The 18,462-nt window shown below is 41.9% G+C and overlaps 1 long non-coding RNA gene across 1 annotated transcript in view; it reads left to right on the top strand.

Annotated features, from left to right (window-relative positions):
- The window catches only part of LOC138746362 (uncharacterized), a 53,037-nt gene that overhangs the window by 872 nt on the left and 33,703 nt on the right, over positions 1 to 18,462 (top strand). The gene's annotated exons all lie outside the window — the stretch shown is intronic.

Below are 18,462 nucleotides of genomic sequence, written 5' to 3'. Positions count from 1 at the left end.
GTCCGAATGCCTTGAAAAATATAGGGACTTTGGTGTTAATAATACAGAGTCAAGATTTCACCAATCCTTTTGAATTTATGATCTCTGGGATTTCTGGTCATGTTTTCTGTTTAGTTTGGTGTATCTTGCAGACCTGTTTGGTTGCAGCAATAAGAAGTTATCGATTTGTAGCGTCCGCTGCAGCAGTGCTACCAAATAAAGAGACGTCCACACAAGGTGAGTGTAAAACAAAGACTGGGTTTACTGTTTTAAATTCCCTACGTCTGCTCGCTGGCCCGGCCACTTCTGGTGACGTACCCCTGACTTCCAGCAGTGACGTTGTTGCATCATTCTCTGGCCAGCTGGCAGCTACGCAGAAGTGAAGGGCTCCTAAGCCCATACATGGTGCTGGGCATGGGGTCCTTCTCGGTAGTGAAGGGGAGTGCGTGCCATCTTGGACTGTCCAAGTGTTGCAGTGATTTGGCTTTTTTTCCTCGCCCCGTCACTTGGTACACTACAATCTCAATGTTTTAAAGGGGGAAATTCTTTCAATGTTTCATTCACCTTTATTACAGAATTCTTCCTTGATTATCTGTGTAACATTGAATGTTAGGGTTTTCATGAACAGGGATCATGATTTTACTCATAAGTTGGTGAGCAAATTGATGGGACATTTTTTACTAATGCCCCATGGGAATCAAAATAAAAATGAAGTTATATAATTAGGAAGGTTTGTTGACTCTTTTTTTTAAGCAGGATGTCAGAATGATTTTCATCTTGCTTGCTTAATTAAAATGTGATTTGTCAGTTCTTAATGGCAACTGCCATATTGGCATTGCAAGGAGAGATGGGAAATGGGTCAGGTCCTTGTTGGTCCCAGTAATGCAACGTAGAAAGATGTCATGGGACTGAATGTGGTTTAGGGAGGGAGAGGGCATTAATTTTTAGGAAATGTATGTGGCCAGCCACCTATCAATATTTTCCTGAAATAGAAACTCCTGCTGGTAGAAGCCATTTCCTACTTTGAACAGGCCCAATGTCATTATCCACGAAGATATTGTTACGAGTCCAAAGGTTCCCAAAACCGAGAAGCAATATTCATTCATCAAGAAAATTGGTTTTTAAAACAGAAGATATTTTTAATCAAATTTAATCATGAAAATAGAATCAAACTTTAACTTAACTCTATACTTAACAAACCCAAATTAACCCCCTTCTAATTGTAAGTGCACAGGTTTGTAATGTGTTTAAATTTAAGAAAAGTTCTTTGGTTCACAGTTCAATCTCACTTCTCCTGCTTCCAAGTTTTCTGGATGCAGGCAATTCTGCTGTGCACAGAATGGAATGTGTATAAATTTCACCAGGATTTGGTGCTCGAAAGGTAAATGTTTACCACTCAGAATGGTTATTGTAGGGTTTTTAGAGAGAGATTTGTTGTTCCAGGATTTCCACAACTGAAGAACCACCATTAGTCACCTCAGTGTCTCACTGATGAACCTTGCCCCGTTAGGGTTTTCCAGATGGTAACTTCTTTCTCAAAGCTACTACAGAGTTCCATTTCTCTTATTCGAAACAACAGGAGTTCTTTCTTCTGCTCAAGCTATTGTTAGATAAACAAAACCTAGGAATAACTTTCCTGTAAGCACCCTGCAGATATGCACTTGTAGTCATCGTGGCTCCATTTACAAACAATGGTCATTCATTTTATGACATCAGTTTGATTAACACCTACTTGTGAATGTGAATAACATTCTCCAGAGATCTTCAATATTTCTTCAGTCTTTCAAATAAGATGGTTTAAAATGTATGTGTGTATGTATGTAACCTACTCTAAATCTTACTAAAATCCCAAATATTACCAAATTCTCCAAATATATTTATCTATTACAATATCACGAAATGAGCATTTAAGAGACTCTGAGACAGGCATACAAGGGTGAAAGAAAAACAGGGTTGTAGCGAACGCATAGCGCGGTATTACGAACCACCACCATCAGTTCACAGACTTACCTGACACATCACGGGCTAACAATGCTGGGCCCAAAAGTACAGTCAATGGACAAGATGAAGCCCCTGCTGAAAGGCACGGGGCGCTATTGGCTCGTAGCTTTAACCAGCTGGTCCTGTGGACCAGAAAGTTTTCACTAATATTCTCATTGACAGGCAGGGAATAAAAGGTCTGTGTATGTCTGCAATAAACCAGCCTTGAGTTGACTACCTTTGTGTGTGTTTGCCTTTATTGAGTAGCATCTACTGCAGTAGCTGCTACAGGGTATTATTTTTTTCTTAGAAATATCAAGATCAACACATTGTAGGCCAAAGGGCTTGTACCGTGCTGTAATATCCTGTTATTTCTGTTATTGCTTGACTTTGAATATCTCTTGTAAGCTCTGTGAAACTTCAATAATGTAGCAAATGTGCACAGCAACATTGCAGTCAGGAGTTTGTATCTCCTGGTTGACTTGAGCTTTTCTCTTTTTTACACAATGCTTTATAGTTCTGGTCAGTAAGAAAAGAAATATTGTGCATGTTGAATATGTCATTATGTCTGCAAGTAACACTGGAAAAGAGTCAGTAACACCAAGGTAAATAGCACCCTGAAGTGGCTGGTGCAATTTTCTGATGGGCACAAGTTATCATTCAGTGGCTACAGTGATGTGAAAATGTGGGTAAATTATTTTGTATATGATTTATACATGGAAAAATTAGCTGTTGTTTCTTCCAATTTCAGGTAGGTGTAGTTGCAAAGTGGGTAAGGATAGAAAATAGTTGGGGATCAACAACTGGGGCTTGCATTTGATTGTGTGAAAGTAGAAATGGAAACTCAGAATAAGGCTAATCTGATTTAGCAAGCCATTGGCTCTTATATTTCCACCAGAAGTGAATTTCGAATTGAATTTTGAGTCATCTACACTGGTTAACTTCAAAGTCTTTTGATTGTAAGACTAAATTAAGAGCCCTTTTGCCTCTGGCTGTACTGAAAGATTGTTTTGTTTATGACATAAATCTTTCTGAGAGGGAGAATAGACTGAAGCTGCTTTCCTCGTCATTGGTGATGAATCTTGCAGTAAGATCTTTCAAATAATTACAGACTCCTAATTCCTCCCCATCCTCGGGCATTTTCTCCTGCAATCTACATCAGTTAACACCATCCAGGGATTCTCATGCAGGGTAAAGTTTCGAAGTCTCCTACTCCAACCATGTCCGTGCCCTCTGTGGCAAGAAACCCAATGCAGAGTAAATGACAGATTGGCTGAGCACCTCCACTTTGATCACAATGGCCATCTTGGCTCATGGTCACAAGCTGTTTTAAGTTCCATTCCATTCCCACACTGACCTTTGTCTTCTGCCTCCTCCATTGTCTGGGTGAGGTCAAATCCAGAGGAACCATCTCTTATTGCATTTGTGACTCGATGGTATGAATATGGAATTTTCCAAGTTCATGTAACCTGCCCACACCCCACCCCCCAAGTTTTTCTCTCTGACCTGTTGATCCACCCAGTTCCCCTCATATTATCCCTTCCAAACCAGATGACTTATAAATGTGGGCAGAAAAATGGCAGATGGAGTTTAATCTGGACAAGTGTCTTGCACTTTGAGAGGACTTGTAGTTGTGTTGCAATGAGGGATCTTGGGGTGCAAGCGCGAGCTCCTTGAAAATGGCAATTTCGATAGTTTTCTCTGGAGCTTTGGAGGCTGAGGGATGACCTGGTTGAAATTTATCCAATTATTGTAGTCCTGGAGAAGGTCAATGTCTTCTCCCCCCACCCCCATAGGAAATGTAAAAATACTATGATACTTATATTGAACATGAGAGGGGAAAAGGAGAGAAGTGAGGCAGGTTTTTGCACAGTGCGGTGGGGGTCTGGCCCACGCTGCCAGGATAGTGGTGAAATCGCCACGATTTAAGAGGCATTTGTTTGGGCACATGAACAAGAGGGAATAGGTGATGTGTATGGACCATGTGCTGACAGATGGGATTAATTTAATGAGTATCATGGTCACCCCAGACATTGTTCACCAAATGGCCTATTCCTGGGCTGCTCTATGGGTGATGATTCATCTCTTTTCAAGGATTGTTGCCGATGGGCAGTAAACTTTTCACAGAGGTCTATCTCCAATGAATGTATTTAGAACATTTCCATGAGGTAATTCCCTGTAGAAACACCAGTTTATCATTCAAGCAGTGTAGCCATAGCAATAATGAAAAATTTGAAGGCCATCATTACTGAATCCATTTTAATCAGCCTTCACCTTGTACAATGTTCAGTTGAGACAAGAAAATCAAAATGCAACTTTTAACCTCTAGGAAAGATGAGTAATCTTCTGTACCACAGAATTATTGCTGAAAAAATATTTGGAAAATTTTGTGAATTCAACTTGCAAAGAGGGGATGAAGAGGAGCCACAACGAGATTTTAAAAAATTAAATCCAGAACATTTATTAGAAGATGTTTACCACAATAAACATGTTCAGGTTCAGTAATGATCAATTTTAGAATGGCATGTGGCCGTAATAAAAGGAATTCAGGATAGATATATTGCCAGGAAATATAAATTAATGATTTGGATTGTGGTTTAAATGGTTTTGTGGCGAAATTTGCGGAGGTCACCAAGATAGGGGACAAAGTAGGAAGTGTAGAAACTGTAAAGTTGCAAAAGGATATTGACAGATAAGGAAACTGGGTAAAATTATGGCAGATGAGATTTAACATTGAGAAATGCTTAGTTGTACATTTTGGCAGTGGAAATAAACAGGAAGCATACAATTTGGATGGGATGAAAATTCAGACCTTGGATGTGCAAGGGGACTTGGGTGTCCTTGTGCAAGGAAACCTAAAAGTTAATGACCAGGTGAAATTGGTAGTGAAGAATTCAGTGGAGTACAGGAAATTAAAGAAGTAATTTCATGGAGGCATTTTGTATATTGAAAGGTTTAGATAGGGTGGATGCGGGTAAGATGGTTCCCTTGGTGGGTGAATCGAGGACAAGAAAATTAGAGGTTATCCATATAAAACAGAGATTAGGAAGAACTTCTTTAGCCAGAGGGTCGTGGATCTGTGGAACCGCTGCCGCATACAGCAGTGGAAGCCAGATCACTGGGCATATTTAAACAAGAAATAGACAAGTATCTCATTAGTAAGGGCATTAAGGGATATGGGAAAAGTCCGGAAATTGGAAGGAGTGCAGAGTGGTTTCGTGTTGGTTTATGGAGCAGACTAGACGGGACTTGTGGCCTGGTTCTGTCCTTTGTCTTGAGATCTTGTTCTCATTTGAGAGAGTTTATTGAACGCAACTGAGAAAAATGGAAAAAATCTTGGCAGTTGTTAGAGTAGGTTATTAGTTTGACATCTCTATGTAAAACTCCAAAACTATCTGTCACTTTGGAGTGGTGCCTGTCCCTCCAACCCATGAGGAACATAGACTTTCTAATATGTCATGTGTTCTTTCAGTGACAAATGATTCTCTTATTCAAACATGGCCAGAGGTCACTCGCATTTCATTTCAGCTTCACAATCGTTTTGGGTGGGTTTTCAGTTGTAAATGTGGCAAATTCCTTTTCTTGTCACATTTTTCAGTGATGTATTTGGAAAAAAATGCTGTTGTGTGGACTGCAGCTCTTGAATGCAAGTGAGCTGCATTTGTTGTCCTTCCAATGCCATCTGCTGCTTGACAAGCCTTCAACCTGGCTCCTGCCCTTTCCAAGCCTTGCTCAAGTGTTTTCCTCACCTCGTGACCCCATCATAATGGTGTGCAGACATGCAATAAGCCACCATTTAAAGGCAGGGTCCATAAGACGCAGGCTTGTAAAACCCCCGGATTATCTTAAAATCGCAAAATTGGAATGGCAAGAATTGGGCATAGCCCACAGATCTGATGGCTGCTGGGCTTCAAGGTTGTAAATGGTTCTGAAAAAAACTAGGGATTGGCGGCCTTGCAGAGATAATTGTGCCCTGAACAATTCCACCATGCCTGACTGATACAATATTTCAAATTTACAAGACTTCTCAGCCAACCTCCACGGCAAATATGCATTTGTCAAAATAGATCTAGTACATGCTTACTATTAGATTCTATTTGAGTCTTCGGATGTCACGAAGACAGCAGTGATGCTCCCGTTCGGCATGTTTGAGTTTCTGAGAATACCATTCGGTCTATGGAATGCAGCTCAGACATTCCAGTGGTTCATGGACCACGAACTCACTGGCCTTGGATTTTTTAGTACTTAAGTTCATCCAGGAGATTCTGGTTGTAAGTGTGGATGAAGAGAAGCACAAGAGCCACCTTATCTCATTGTTTCCGAGGCTTGAGGAATGTGGCATCGTGATCAATCCCAGGAAAGTGTTTCTGGTGCTTCTGATCTTGTATTTTTGGGACCTAGAGTTATGCAACATGGTATTTTGCCTGTTGAATGGAAAGTGCATGGAATTTGATAATTTCCTCCCCGCGTTAGGAACGTTTGGCCAGTTGTGATGGTTTTTAGGTACGAGGAATTTTATTGTTATTCCCTGGTGAATACCGCAGCATCTCTATTACCTCTTGCTGAACGACTCAAAGGATATGATGTCTGCTTCAAAAAGACATTAACTTTGGGAGATGATGCTGTGTGAGCTTTCCATGATGTGAACACTGTTCTTACAAATGCTACTAAGCTTGTACATCAAATGCCCAAGGCCTTGCTCTCTTACCACAGATGCATCTTTCAGTGATGTGGGGACCAGTGTTCGAACAACGAGTCTGTGGGCAATTAGAACCTCTGGCATTTTTTTTTTAAGCCAAGCGGTCACCGGCTCATGCAAAGTATAGTACAATTGGGCAAGAACTCTTAGCTATCTATCTCGCAGTGAAACATTTCAGCATTTAAAAAAAATATTTATAGTTTTGTATACAGTTCAATATAATAATAGAATCATATCCAAATGATACATACAATTATCAAAATAGAATAAAAAATAAATGTTGTACTGTACATAAAAGTGAGAAGAGAAAAAAGTATAAAAGAAAAAAATACAGATCTAGGTGCAAAGCTCCTGTGATAACTATTCCTTCCCAAAAGGAAAGGCAGGATATTAATAAAATATTAGAATTAGACCAACATGATAAGGTTCAACCATTAAGATTAATGAAAAGTGGTGGTGGGGTGGAGAAGTGAATACATTAGATATAGAAACCTATTTTTAAATATGGTTTCCATATTTTGAATTATGTAACATACCCAGTTCTAATATTATTAGTCACTTTTGCTAAGGGAATACAATTTTGCATTTCCCCACGATCAATTTTAAAATGGGATTCAGATTTCCATGGAATTGTTATACATCTCCAGGCCATTTCCAATGCAATTTATAAAAATAATTAATGTTTTTTTTTTAAGAACTTGAATTCGGCTTCCAAATCATATACATTTCCCAAAAGTAAAAGCTCAGGTGTTAATGATAAACATTATTATAATTTGTTCCAAAAACTTGGTCACATCTTTCCAAAATGATGTCATCTTGAGACATCTCCAGAGACAATGTATAAATGTACCAATTTCTGTGCCACATCTAAAACATGAATTTGAAAAATTAGGAATAAATTAATTGATGTTGCATTAAATATAATTGATGAATAAATTTGTAATTAACTAATCTATTGAAAACATTAATTACTGTCCCAACAAATGTCAGACAAGCAAAAAGGGTCAATTTCAGTTCCCAAATCCAATTCCCATCTTTCTTTTGATTTATTCAAGTCTGGGTTTGGAGATTCCTCTTGAAATAGAAGATACAATTTTGAAATAAATTTCTTTGTAATTCTCTCATGAATCCCAATTTCCAATTCGATATTTCAGCTTTTTATTGGAAGGTCAATCTTTGACCATTTGTACAGACCACCAGCCTCTTCTGCATACTGCAAGTAGAAGCACACATCTCTACTTGCCCAGAGAGATTCAGCACTTGGACTTCATCCTACAATTTTCATCAGACACACAGCACATCTGAGGATGCTGTGGCTGGTGCCCTATTCAGGCTCGACATTACATACAACTACTGCCATCGATTTCAGTGCCATGGCTCATGCACGGCACATTGATCCCGATTTCATCCGGTGAAAACAGATCAACTCTGGTCTCCATCTTCAAGTTGTGACGCTGGATGAATCGGGTGAAAAGTTGGTCTGTGATGTTTTTCCCCCAACAGGAAGGACTTGGCCGTTTGTGTGGTGGCTATGAGGCAGGAGATTTTCTCTTCACAATCTATCTCTTCCTGGTAGAAGAACATCAATCAAACTGGTTAAGGAACATTTTACCTGGCTTTATGTTAAACAGAATGTTGGAATATCGGCAAGGACTCGCTTGCTGGTTCAATGGCCTAAAGTCTCCAGGCACATGAAATTCAAGCTGGGGGATTTTGTTGTTTTGGATTCCCATTTCCAGCACGTGCACCTTGTGGCTTGCAAGGTCCACTTCCGCCATCTCGGCAATGTACAAATCTGCTCACGTGTGAGGACTGGACTACCAGGTGGCAGGATGAAATTCCTAACATTGGCATCTCTGCGGAGACAAATGCCTGTGCTTTTGTGGATTCCATCTTTTGGTGTTCTGGGCACTATTACAACAGATCGAAGGTCTCAGTTCGAGTCGGTATAGGTCCGAGCTCTCACTGATCCTCTTGGCACAACCTGAATTACCGCTGAGCATTTCAGGCGAACAGCTTCTTTGAGCGTTTCCATTGACAATCGAAAGCAGGTGGTGATGCATCTCCATGGAGCGAACATTTGGCCATGGTTCTCCTTTGCATGCCTACTGCTGTTAGGGCAGATCTTGGATGTTTAGTGGTAGAGCTTGTCTATGGCTGTATGCTGACCTTGCCAGATGAGTTTGTGAATCTGAGTCCAGGCACAGTGCTCCATGAACAGGTTAGTTATCTTGATTGTCTTCAAGAAAATGACGTGGCAGAGAATGATTCCAACTGAAACGGTACCTTCTTATGAACCAAAGTAGCAACACCTCGAGCTTTTGAATTAAATGAAGATGAAAAACATGTCCGACCCAATCTCTTTTCAATGTCATATGTTCTTTCTCAGACAAATGAGTTTGTTGCAAAAAAGCAAGATCAACCTTCATTTTCTTTAATATTTCCTTCCTTTCAATCGGATTATTAAGTTGTTTAACATTAAAGATCACAAAATTTAAATGAGCCATAACTTAATTTCCTCCTGAGATTGACACTTCTCACAGCAATTACAACTATATATATAAAAAAATCCCAACATCCCCCCCCCACCTTTGAAACAATAAGAAAACACTATAAAAACAAGAGTACAAGAGTCAGACCCCCCCTCTGTGAACCAGGTGCAGTTAATTCCACAAGTGGCAGATGACTTTAGAAGTAGCAGAGACGACCATCACCCCCCAACCGATTATTAAAACCCATCAGTCATCCCAGTGATAACACCCACATTGAGCTTGAGCTTGATCTTCAACATCAATCACCGATTCTGATTCCAATTCTTTTCCCCGTTCCCTTCCCAATCTTAACCTCAGGCATTTTCCCCATCGATTCCTTCAAATCAGGGAAGGAATTCACAAAAGTTAATGCACCATAAGGACTCTCAAAACATTGAGACTGATCTGGCCCATAAATCACCTTAAATACCGAAAGTAAACTTATACCCTTTCTTCCACAGCACTGCTTTGACCAGATTAAACTCTTTCCATCACTTAATAATCTCCTGACTTAAATCAGCATAAAATAAAACCCTATTTCCTTGATACATCGTAGGGCTTTGATCAAGGCGAGCTTTCTGAACCACAAGCCGCAAATTCATTTCTCTATCCTGATATTGCAAACATCTTAAAAGAACCGCTCTTGGTATTTGACCTGGAAAAGGTTTTCTCCTTAAAGCCCTCTGAGCCCGATCTAAAAAAATTCAACTCCCAATATCTCTGGAATCCATTTCCAAAAATAATTTTACAGGATATGAACCTTCAATATCTTCCGGCAGACCAACTCTCTTAATGTTATTACGACAAATTTGATTTTCCAACGAATCAATGTTTATAACAAATCTCTCTTCTGGACATCCCAGCCTTGAAATAAATCCTCAATATGATCCATTCTCTCCGCATAATGGTCCTCACAGTCAATAAAAACTTCTATTCTCTTAAATTGAACTTGTTCAGTGTCTACTGCTGTTAAGCTCTTATTAATATCAACTTGAATAAATGTAATTTCTTCACACATACCAGCCATTTATTTCCTCCATAACAGCAAATTGATCATTTAAAGTTTCAAAACCTTAGTTCACAGAAGACATCATCTTTTCATTTGGTTGGATCAGTTCTATAGGCATGAGGTTGACTTCCATCCCTGTTACAGGTGCCTTGAAGTCTGGAGAAGGTGTCTGTGGTGAAACAACAGCTTTCATTGGAGAAGGAGATGTTCTTCAAGCCTTAGGCCTCCCTTCATTGAGTCCAACTGCAGCAAGTAGTAATTCTTGCTCTTCTTCTTCTTGAACCTCTAAGTTGTCCTCCTCCACCTCTTCTCTTCCACATCATACCTGGCAGCCGGACTGTAGATCGGATCCAGAATTTCCTGAAAGTGAGAACATCTCCAGATGCTCCGCTGCATACAGGCAGTCCCCTTCCCAGAAACGTGCTCGCATTCGGGCACTCACCCCCCCCCCCCCCCCCACACTCTCCTTCGTCAAGCCCGGCTGGTGTCGAATTCCATGCTTGCACTCCTTCTGGCCCGGCCAAAGATCTCGGCACTATCTTGCATCTCCAGATTTGCAGAAAATGCAGACGTTTATTCCAGCTGGTCCTGACTGACATGTTGAGGCTTCAGATCCATGTCTAACTGATCCCGAGGTTCCTTCTGGGAGGTTGGCCTTGCTTCTTCTGCACTTTTCACAGGTTGAAAAACTAGGTTTTTTCTAAGTTGCTTGTTTTGATATGGTGTTGTATGTACTGACCAGTACAGGCATGGGCTGATCCCCCCCCCACCCCCTGATGTCATCCTCTCCTGGACTCCTCCCCTGTGACCCAGGCCATGAAGGTCGAGCCACATCTTCCATCCCTTCACTTCCCTCACTTGGACCCAGGTGCCTGCACTGTTGTGTTTAATAAAGCCTATCGTTCCCCTCAGTCTTTGTCTCCGTGATTATTGGGCCTTTGTCTCTGTGATTTTTGGGCCACCTGGTCGTGCCCAACACTGTTTTTTCCCTTTCTTCATTTCCAGAATCCTACTGTAGTAAATTACTGTTCAAAACATTGATAAAGTCAAAGAAGTCACTACAGTTCGAGTATTGAACAGTTCAGTCAGGGAAAGATGTCTTCTCATGTCTTTTTCCTACGCCATCTTGCCACAACCACCCTCCCTCCCCCCTCTCAGTTGACTCCTTGAACACCATCCAATCCACGGACTCTAGGCAGCCCTGCAGCTGTCTTCCCTCACGTGACCACCTTCTGGTTGTCCTGATCTCGTAAGTGTTGTGAGCAATTTTAGGCCCCATTTCTAAGAGAGGATGTGATGGCCCAGAGGTGGTTTACAAGAATGATCCTGGGGATGAGCGGAATAATGTTTGAGGAGCATTTGAAGGCTCTGGGCCTGTACTCACTTGAGTTTAGAATGATGACCTCATTGAAATCTGATGAATAGTGAAAGGACTGGATAGAGAGGATGTTGCCAGTAGTGGAAGAGTTTAGGACCAGTGGGCACAACCTCATAATAAAAGGATGTCTGCTTAAAACGGAGATGGAGAAACCTTTTCATCCAGAGCAGTGATTTTCAAACTCCTCCTCAACACCCCACTCCCACCCCCCGGATCATATTCTACTTAATCCCTGTGCCAGAAGTGCTCTGTTAGTAAGGGATTACTTGAGGTGGAATGTGATTGGAAAGAAAAAGTTTGAAAACCTCTGTTTTAATTGTACGTCATTGATATGTTCTGTGCGTGGTTTCAAAACTCCAGAGGAAATGGACCATTGACAGTTTTTCTCAGGCAAAATATTTCCTTCACATTTGGGTCGACTGCAGTCTTTCTCAGCCTTTTTTCCCATTCATATGCCACTTTAAGCAATCTCTTACTCTTTTTCGACTCTCCAAGGAATAAAGTCCCAACCTGTTCAACCTTTCCCTGCAGCTCAACTCCTGAAGACCTGGCAGTGTCTAAGTAAATCTTCTCTGCACTCTTTCAATCTTACTAATACCCTTCCTGTAGCTAGGTGACCAGAACTGCACACAATACTCCAAATTTGGCCTGACCAACATCTTATTCAACCTCACCATAACTTCCCAACTCCTATTTTCTTTTTGTTAATTAATGAAGGCCAAGATGACAAAAGCTGTCTTTAGAACCTTGTCTTCCTGTGACACCACTTTCATGGAATTATGTAACTGTGTTTTATCTCTTGGTGCCGATTTCTATAACTTGGCTGTTCAATTTCATAATGTTGGCTTCTGGACTATTTTATTGTGCCCCTTGATCTAGAGAGTTCTGGCAGAGCAAAGCAATTTTGTTTTCTTTTGTCAGGTCAAATTTTGATCCAAAATTGATCCAAAAACAAGTATTGATCCAAAAACAAGTATTTTCACCATACCTTCATTTCAGATTCTCTGCAGCTGTCGTATTGAACCTCACAGTGACGGCATCATGTTTGTCTTGTTTATCCTTTCCCCCTCCATCCAGACAGATGTGCTGATCAACGAGTTGACTCCACTCATCCAGCACCACTGCCATTTCTGCTGCTCGGGCTTTTCATCCCACGTAGTCAGTTTGTTATTTCTCCTCTTCTTTTTCTTAGCAAAGAGAATCAGGTTTGTTAGATCATCTTTCTGAATCCCAGTGAAAGGTTATCGACCTGAAGGTTTTAACTCCGATTATTTTTCCAGTAGATGACCTGCTGAGTATTTCCAGCATTGAGTTTTTATTTTATTGCCTTGATGTATTACTGAGTGCTTTGAATGGGAGAAGAAATGTGGGTTGGGTTAAGTTGAGATGTCTCGATCATGGAGTGAATTTAGAAAAATAGACGTAAAAGTGGAGGGTGCATGGAAATTGTTAATTCATCTTTTGAAATTGTTTTCTGATGTACGCGCAGTGTTCAGAATTAAAAATTTATTTTGATGAACATGTCTCAAAATTTGTCATATTGTGGCAACAAAGCAGGTGCAAATATTGTTCTAAATTACATTTTTAAAAAAGAAATCAATTTGTGCAAAATGAAGAGTAAGTGAGAGTGACTGTGGTTCCTTGTCCATTTGGAAATCTGATGGCAGAGGGGGAGAAGCTGTGTTTGTACCATTGGGTGTTATCTTCAGGCTCCTGGATCTGTTTCCCTGGTGATAGCAGTGTGAAAAAGGCCTGGCCGAGGTGGTGAGGGTCCTTGAGGATAGAGGTTGTTTTCTTGAGACTCCGCCTCTTCGAGAAGTCCTTGATGCATGGGCCAGAAAGCGCGGGATACTCACATGGCTTAATTTAAACCTGCTGGCAGCAAACTCTTAATGATGTCCCACCTTTTCCCGTGGAGCCTGGCACACTATACACATATGACAGTTTACAGCATGGTAGCAGGCCATATCGGCCCTTCGAGTCCGTGCCAGTTCACATGAACAACTCCACTAGTTTCCCCCCTCCCACACTCCGCCCATATCCCTCCAACCCCCTCATAGACATGTACACATCCATCCTTCTCTTAAGTGACAGAATGGACACTGCTGCAATTATCTCTTCTGGAAGATCATTCCATTTTGCCACCACTCTCTGAGTGAAGAAGCATTCTCCAACATTTCTCCTAAAGCTTTACCCCTTACCCTTAACTCATGCCCTCTTGTTCCAACCTCCCCTGCCCTCAGGGGAAAGACTCTACTCATATCTAGTCTATCTATTCCCTTCAAAATGTTAAATACCTCTATCATAACCCCCTTCAACTGTCTACATTCTAATGAATAAAGTCGCAATCTCCTTAATCTTTCTCTGTGCTCTTGATGTTGTAAGTCAGGCAACATTTTTGTAAATCTTCTCTGCACCCTCTCCACCTTATCTATATCCTTCCAATAAATGGAGATCAGAACTAAACACAATTCTCCAAACCTGGCCTCACCAATGCCTTAAACAGCTATACTCTAGTCGATGCTATGATTTATGAAGGCCAGCATGCCATATGCCTTCTTAACTACCCTGTCAACATGGGAATTCACCTTCAAGGAACTCAGTACCATAACTCCAAGATCCCTGTTCCTCTTCATTCCTCGACGCCCTCCCCTTAACTGCATAGGTCATATTTTGATTATTTTTTCCGGAATGCAGCACCTCACACTTGTCAAAATTAAATTCCATCTGGCACCTTTCAGTCGACTATTCCAAACAAACCAAGTCCTGTAATCCAAGAAAACCTTCCTCACTATTTTCGTATCTTCTGCATATTTTCTCACCCAGTTAACCACCCCCTCATCCAAATCATGAATATAAATGATAAACAACAGGGGACTCAGCACCGATCCCTGAGGCACCCCGCTAGTCACAGGCTTGTATCCTGACAAGACAATTGTCCACCATGACTCTCTGCTGTCTGTTTCACAGCCACCTCTGTACCCATCTCACTATCTATTAATCCGTAGTGACTTAACCTTCCTAACTAACTTTACATGCGGAACATTATCAAAAGCCTTACTAAAATTCAAATAGATCTTGTCACCTGATCTACTTTTCTCATCACCTCTTCAAAAAATTCAACAAGATTCATCGAACATGATTTTCCCTTCACAAACCCATGCTGGGTGCCCGTGATCCATCCCTGCCTATCCAGATATTTGTACATACTATCTCGAAGAGTACCCTCCATAACTTTTGCCACCACCAAACTCAAACTTATTTGCTGATAATTACTTGGCCTACACCTTGTGCTCTTTTTAAAACAGCGGAACTACATTTGCAACTCTCCAATCCCACAACACCACACCTTATTCCTGTGATCTTTGTAAAATCACCGTCAGAGCCCCGGATATTTGCTCCCTGACCTCCTTTAATGTCCTGAGAAAAGTACCATCAGGACCAGGAGACTTATCCACCTCCATTGACCCTGGAAGATCCAAAACCCTCTCTTTAATAATCCTTATCCTTTCCATAACTAAAGCATTCATCTCATTTATCTCACGTAGTCCAGTGTCCCTTTCCCTCGTGAATACAGAAGAGAAAAAAATTGTTCAATATCTCCCCCATCTCATACAGCTCCTCACATACACATCGTCCACCGTTACCATTTTCCAGTGGACCTACTCTATCCTTCAACCTCCTTTTACTGTTCATGTATCTGTAAAAACCCTCAGAATTCACATTCACCTTATTAGCTATTGACACCTCATACCATCTTTTTGCCTTTCTATTTCCCTCTTGAGGTTCTTTCTGCAATCTAAGTAAGGATCAATCTTTTGCTTCTTGTATTTAGCATGGGCCTCCCCCTTATCATGAACCGTTCCTAATATTTCTAGAAAACCACGGCTTCCTTGAATTTTGAGTCTTGCCTTTCGGCCGATCTGTGACATAAAGATGCCTTACTCTCAAAATCTCACTTTTAAATACCCTCCAATTTTATTCTAGATCATTTTCGGCTAAAGAATCAGCCCACACAACTCTCTGCAAATCTCTTCTCATTTCTTCAAATCTGGCCTTCCCCCACTCGAAGATCTTCAACTTTGAACTCGACCTATCCCCTTCCATAATTAAGTTAATCTAAAGGACCCATGATCACTGGATCTGAAGTTCTCCCGAACGCTCACCTCTGCCACCTGCCCCATTTCATTCCCTTCCCACAGATCGAACACTGACCTCATCTCCTGGGCATCTCCACATACTGCTGCAAAAAGCAGTCCTGAACACGTTATCTAAAGTCTAAACCATCCTGACCTCTCACTGACTCTGTTTCCCAATCGATGTTAGGACTTCACTTGCCTCCTTTCTGGACCCATCAACCTTGCGTATGACTTAATCAGGCTGAAACCTAGTTTTGTGTTGTGGCATAATGGCAGAGGACATGACATTCTGGTACATAGTAGGTGCATTGGATGCTGCTACAGCATCTCAAGTAAGAGAAGTGTTGCCAATCCCCTGGCGGAAAACCAGTACACCAGGTTTAGCCAATTTCTCCTGGACACACTGGAATTGATTAGACATGAGCGCAGCTTGCGGCTTTTAAATATGGAGGGCTCGGGTGAGAGGAATCTATCTGATCTAATGAATGAGATGGTTGCATTAGCAGATGGTCATTCTCATTGTATACTTTTTGAGACTCTATTCCTGTCCAAACTCCCAGATCATGTCGCAATACCAATCATTAACATGGATTTCCATGTAGCGCGGGAGGCTGATAGACTCCATCATACTCCAATGCAAGAGTCTGCTCACGTCCAGACTGTTTTTGCAGCAGATCTATATCCCGTGTCCTATGAGCCTCCTGTATCTGCAGTTCAGTCAAAGAAGGATGAACACACTGACGGGCGGCAAGAATGCTGTTTTTACCATCGCCAATGGGGATAAAGGCCCATAAATGTGTCCTGCATGTACCTATTACAGAAAAAAGGTAGGAAATGAAAAACCCGGCTCCCATTAATGGCCTCGGCATCTGGCACAAGTACGGGCCCATTGTGTCTTCAAGACGACACTGGTAAGCACAAGTTTCTTGTAGACACGAGTGCTGAGGTCCGTTTGCTCCCACCCAACCTATTTTGAAATAAGAACCACGTAAATAACAACACCTGGCTCTTCAAACAGCAAATGGGATGAAAATTCCCTGCTTTGGCACATGACGAGTCACAATTTGGATAGGAGGTGTGACATTCCATTGGAATTGTGTATTGGCTTCCATTACACGGCCCATTATGGGTGCAGATTTTTTAAGGTCCCATGACTTTCTAGTGGACGTGAGGTGGAGGAAATTGGTTCATGTTACCACTTTTCAAACATACCCACTGGTCTGCAGCAAAGGGAGTGTTTCCCATCTCGGGGTCCAGACCCTGCACAAAGATGCACATGCTGCTCTCCTCAATGAATTTCCCTGTACTCTCTCCCCAAATTCCAATCCCTCCTAAATGGCCCAGGGTGTGTCCCATTACAGAGACACTTCAGGCCTGCCGAGTTACACCAGGACTCGCCCTCTTCCACCTGATAAACTGCGCAGGCTTTTTGAATTTCATAGGATGCCACTTGGGTTGAAGAATGCCGTTCAAACCTGCCAGCAGCTGATAGGCACTTTGGGCAGAGATTTAGAGTTCCCTGACATCTACTTGGATAATGTCCTCATAGCCAGTCAGGATATCACCAACTGCATTTACTCCGTCTGTTCCAAGGGCTGGGGGAATTTGGTCTTCCCATCAACCCTAGCATATGTCAATTTGGCAAATCCACCATCAGCTTCCTGGGACACAAGATCACAGCCAATGGTGTCTTTCCCTTATCCAGCAAGGTAAAGGCAGTCCCTGCTTTTCCAACACCTACCACGGATCAGGGCCTGCAGAAATTCTTGGGCAGGAGAAACTTCCATCACCGGTTCATTCCAGCAGCTGCTGACATTCTTTGCCCACGGTTTCCGATCCTCACCACAAAGCACAGGGACATTCCCTGGACAACAGAGGTTGAATTTGTGATGCTCAAGATGCTTTAGTCAATGCAGCAACGCTCCCCCATCCTAACCCCGACATTTCCTTGACATTTAGTTCTGATGCCTCGAGTACGGCCCTGGGTGTGGTTGTTGAGCAGTACGTCGATGGCCATTGCCAACCCCTCGCGTTCTTTAGCCGACATCTATAGCCATTGGAGATGAAATACAATGCATTGTATCAAGCGACACGGCACTTCCGATTTGTTTTGGAGGGTCAGTATTTCACTGTGTTCACAGACCACCAGCCACTCATTTTTGCCTTCATCAAAATAACGGATCCATGGTCGGCAAGACAGCAGGGTCACTGTCATACAATTCAGAATTTACCATGGATGTGCACTATATTTCTGGTAAAAACAATGGCGTCACGAATATGCTGATCAGACTGACTGTAAATCATATTCAGGGTGACGTTGATATTCCGGAATTAGCCAGTGTCCAGGCAATGGACCCCGATGTTCAGGCATAGAGTACGGCCATGACTAACCTGGACATACAGCAGGTGGCAGCACAACTGGGCTGCCAACCTTACTTTGTGACATGTCTTTGGGCTACACTAGACCAGTGATTCCGCCATCTTGGAGGCAATGCCTTTTTGACCAGATACACAGCTTGTCTCATCCGTCCATCAGAACATCTGTCAAGCTCATGTCAAATAAATATTTATGGCATGGTCTGAAAAAAGGCATTGCGCAATGTGTCTGCACATGTACCTCCTGCCAGACTGTCAAAATTCAGTGCCACACTAAGGCACCTCTTCAACCTTTCCTGGCGGTACACAGGTTGTTGTAACACGTGCAAGTGAACCTGCTCGGGCCATTGCCAGTATCTCAAAACATGAGA

The sequence above is a fragment of the Narcine bancroftii genome, chromosome 11, assembly GCF_036971445.1.
Source record: "Narcine bancroftii isolate sNarBan1 chromosome 11, sNarBan1.hap1, whole genome shotgun sequence".
Classification (NCBI taxonomy): Eukaryota; Metazoa; Chordata; class Chondrichthyes; order Torpediniformes; family Narcinidae; genus Narcine; species Narcine bancroftii.
This window is presented reverse-complemented; position numbering and strand designations above follow the sequence as displayed.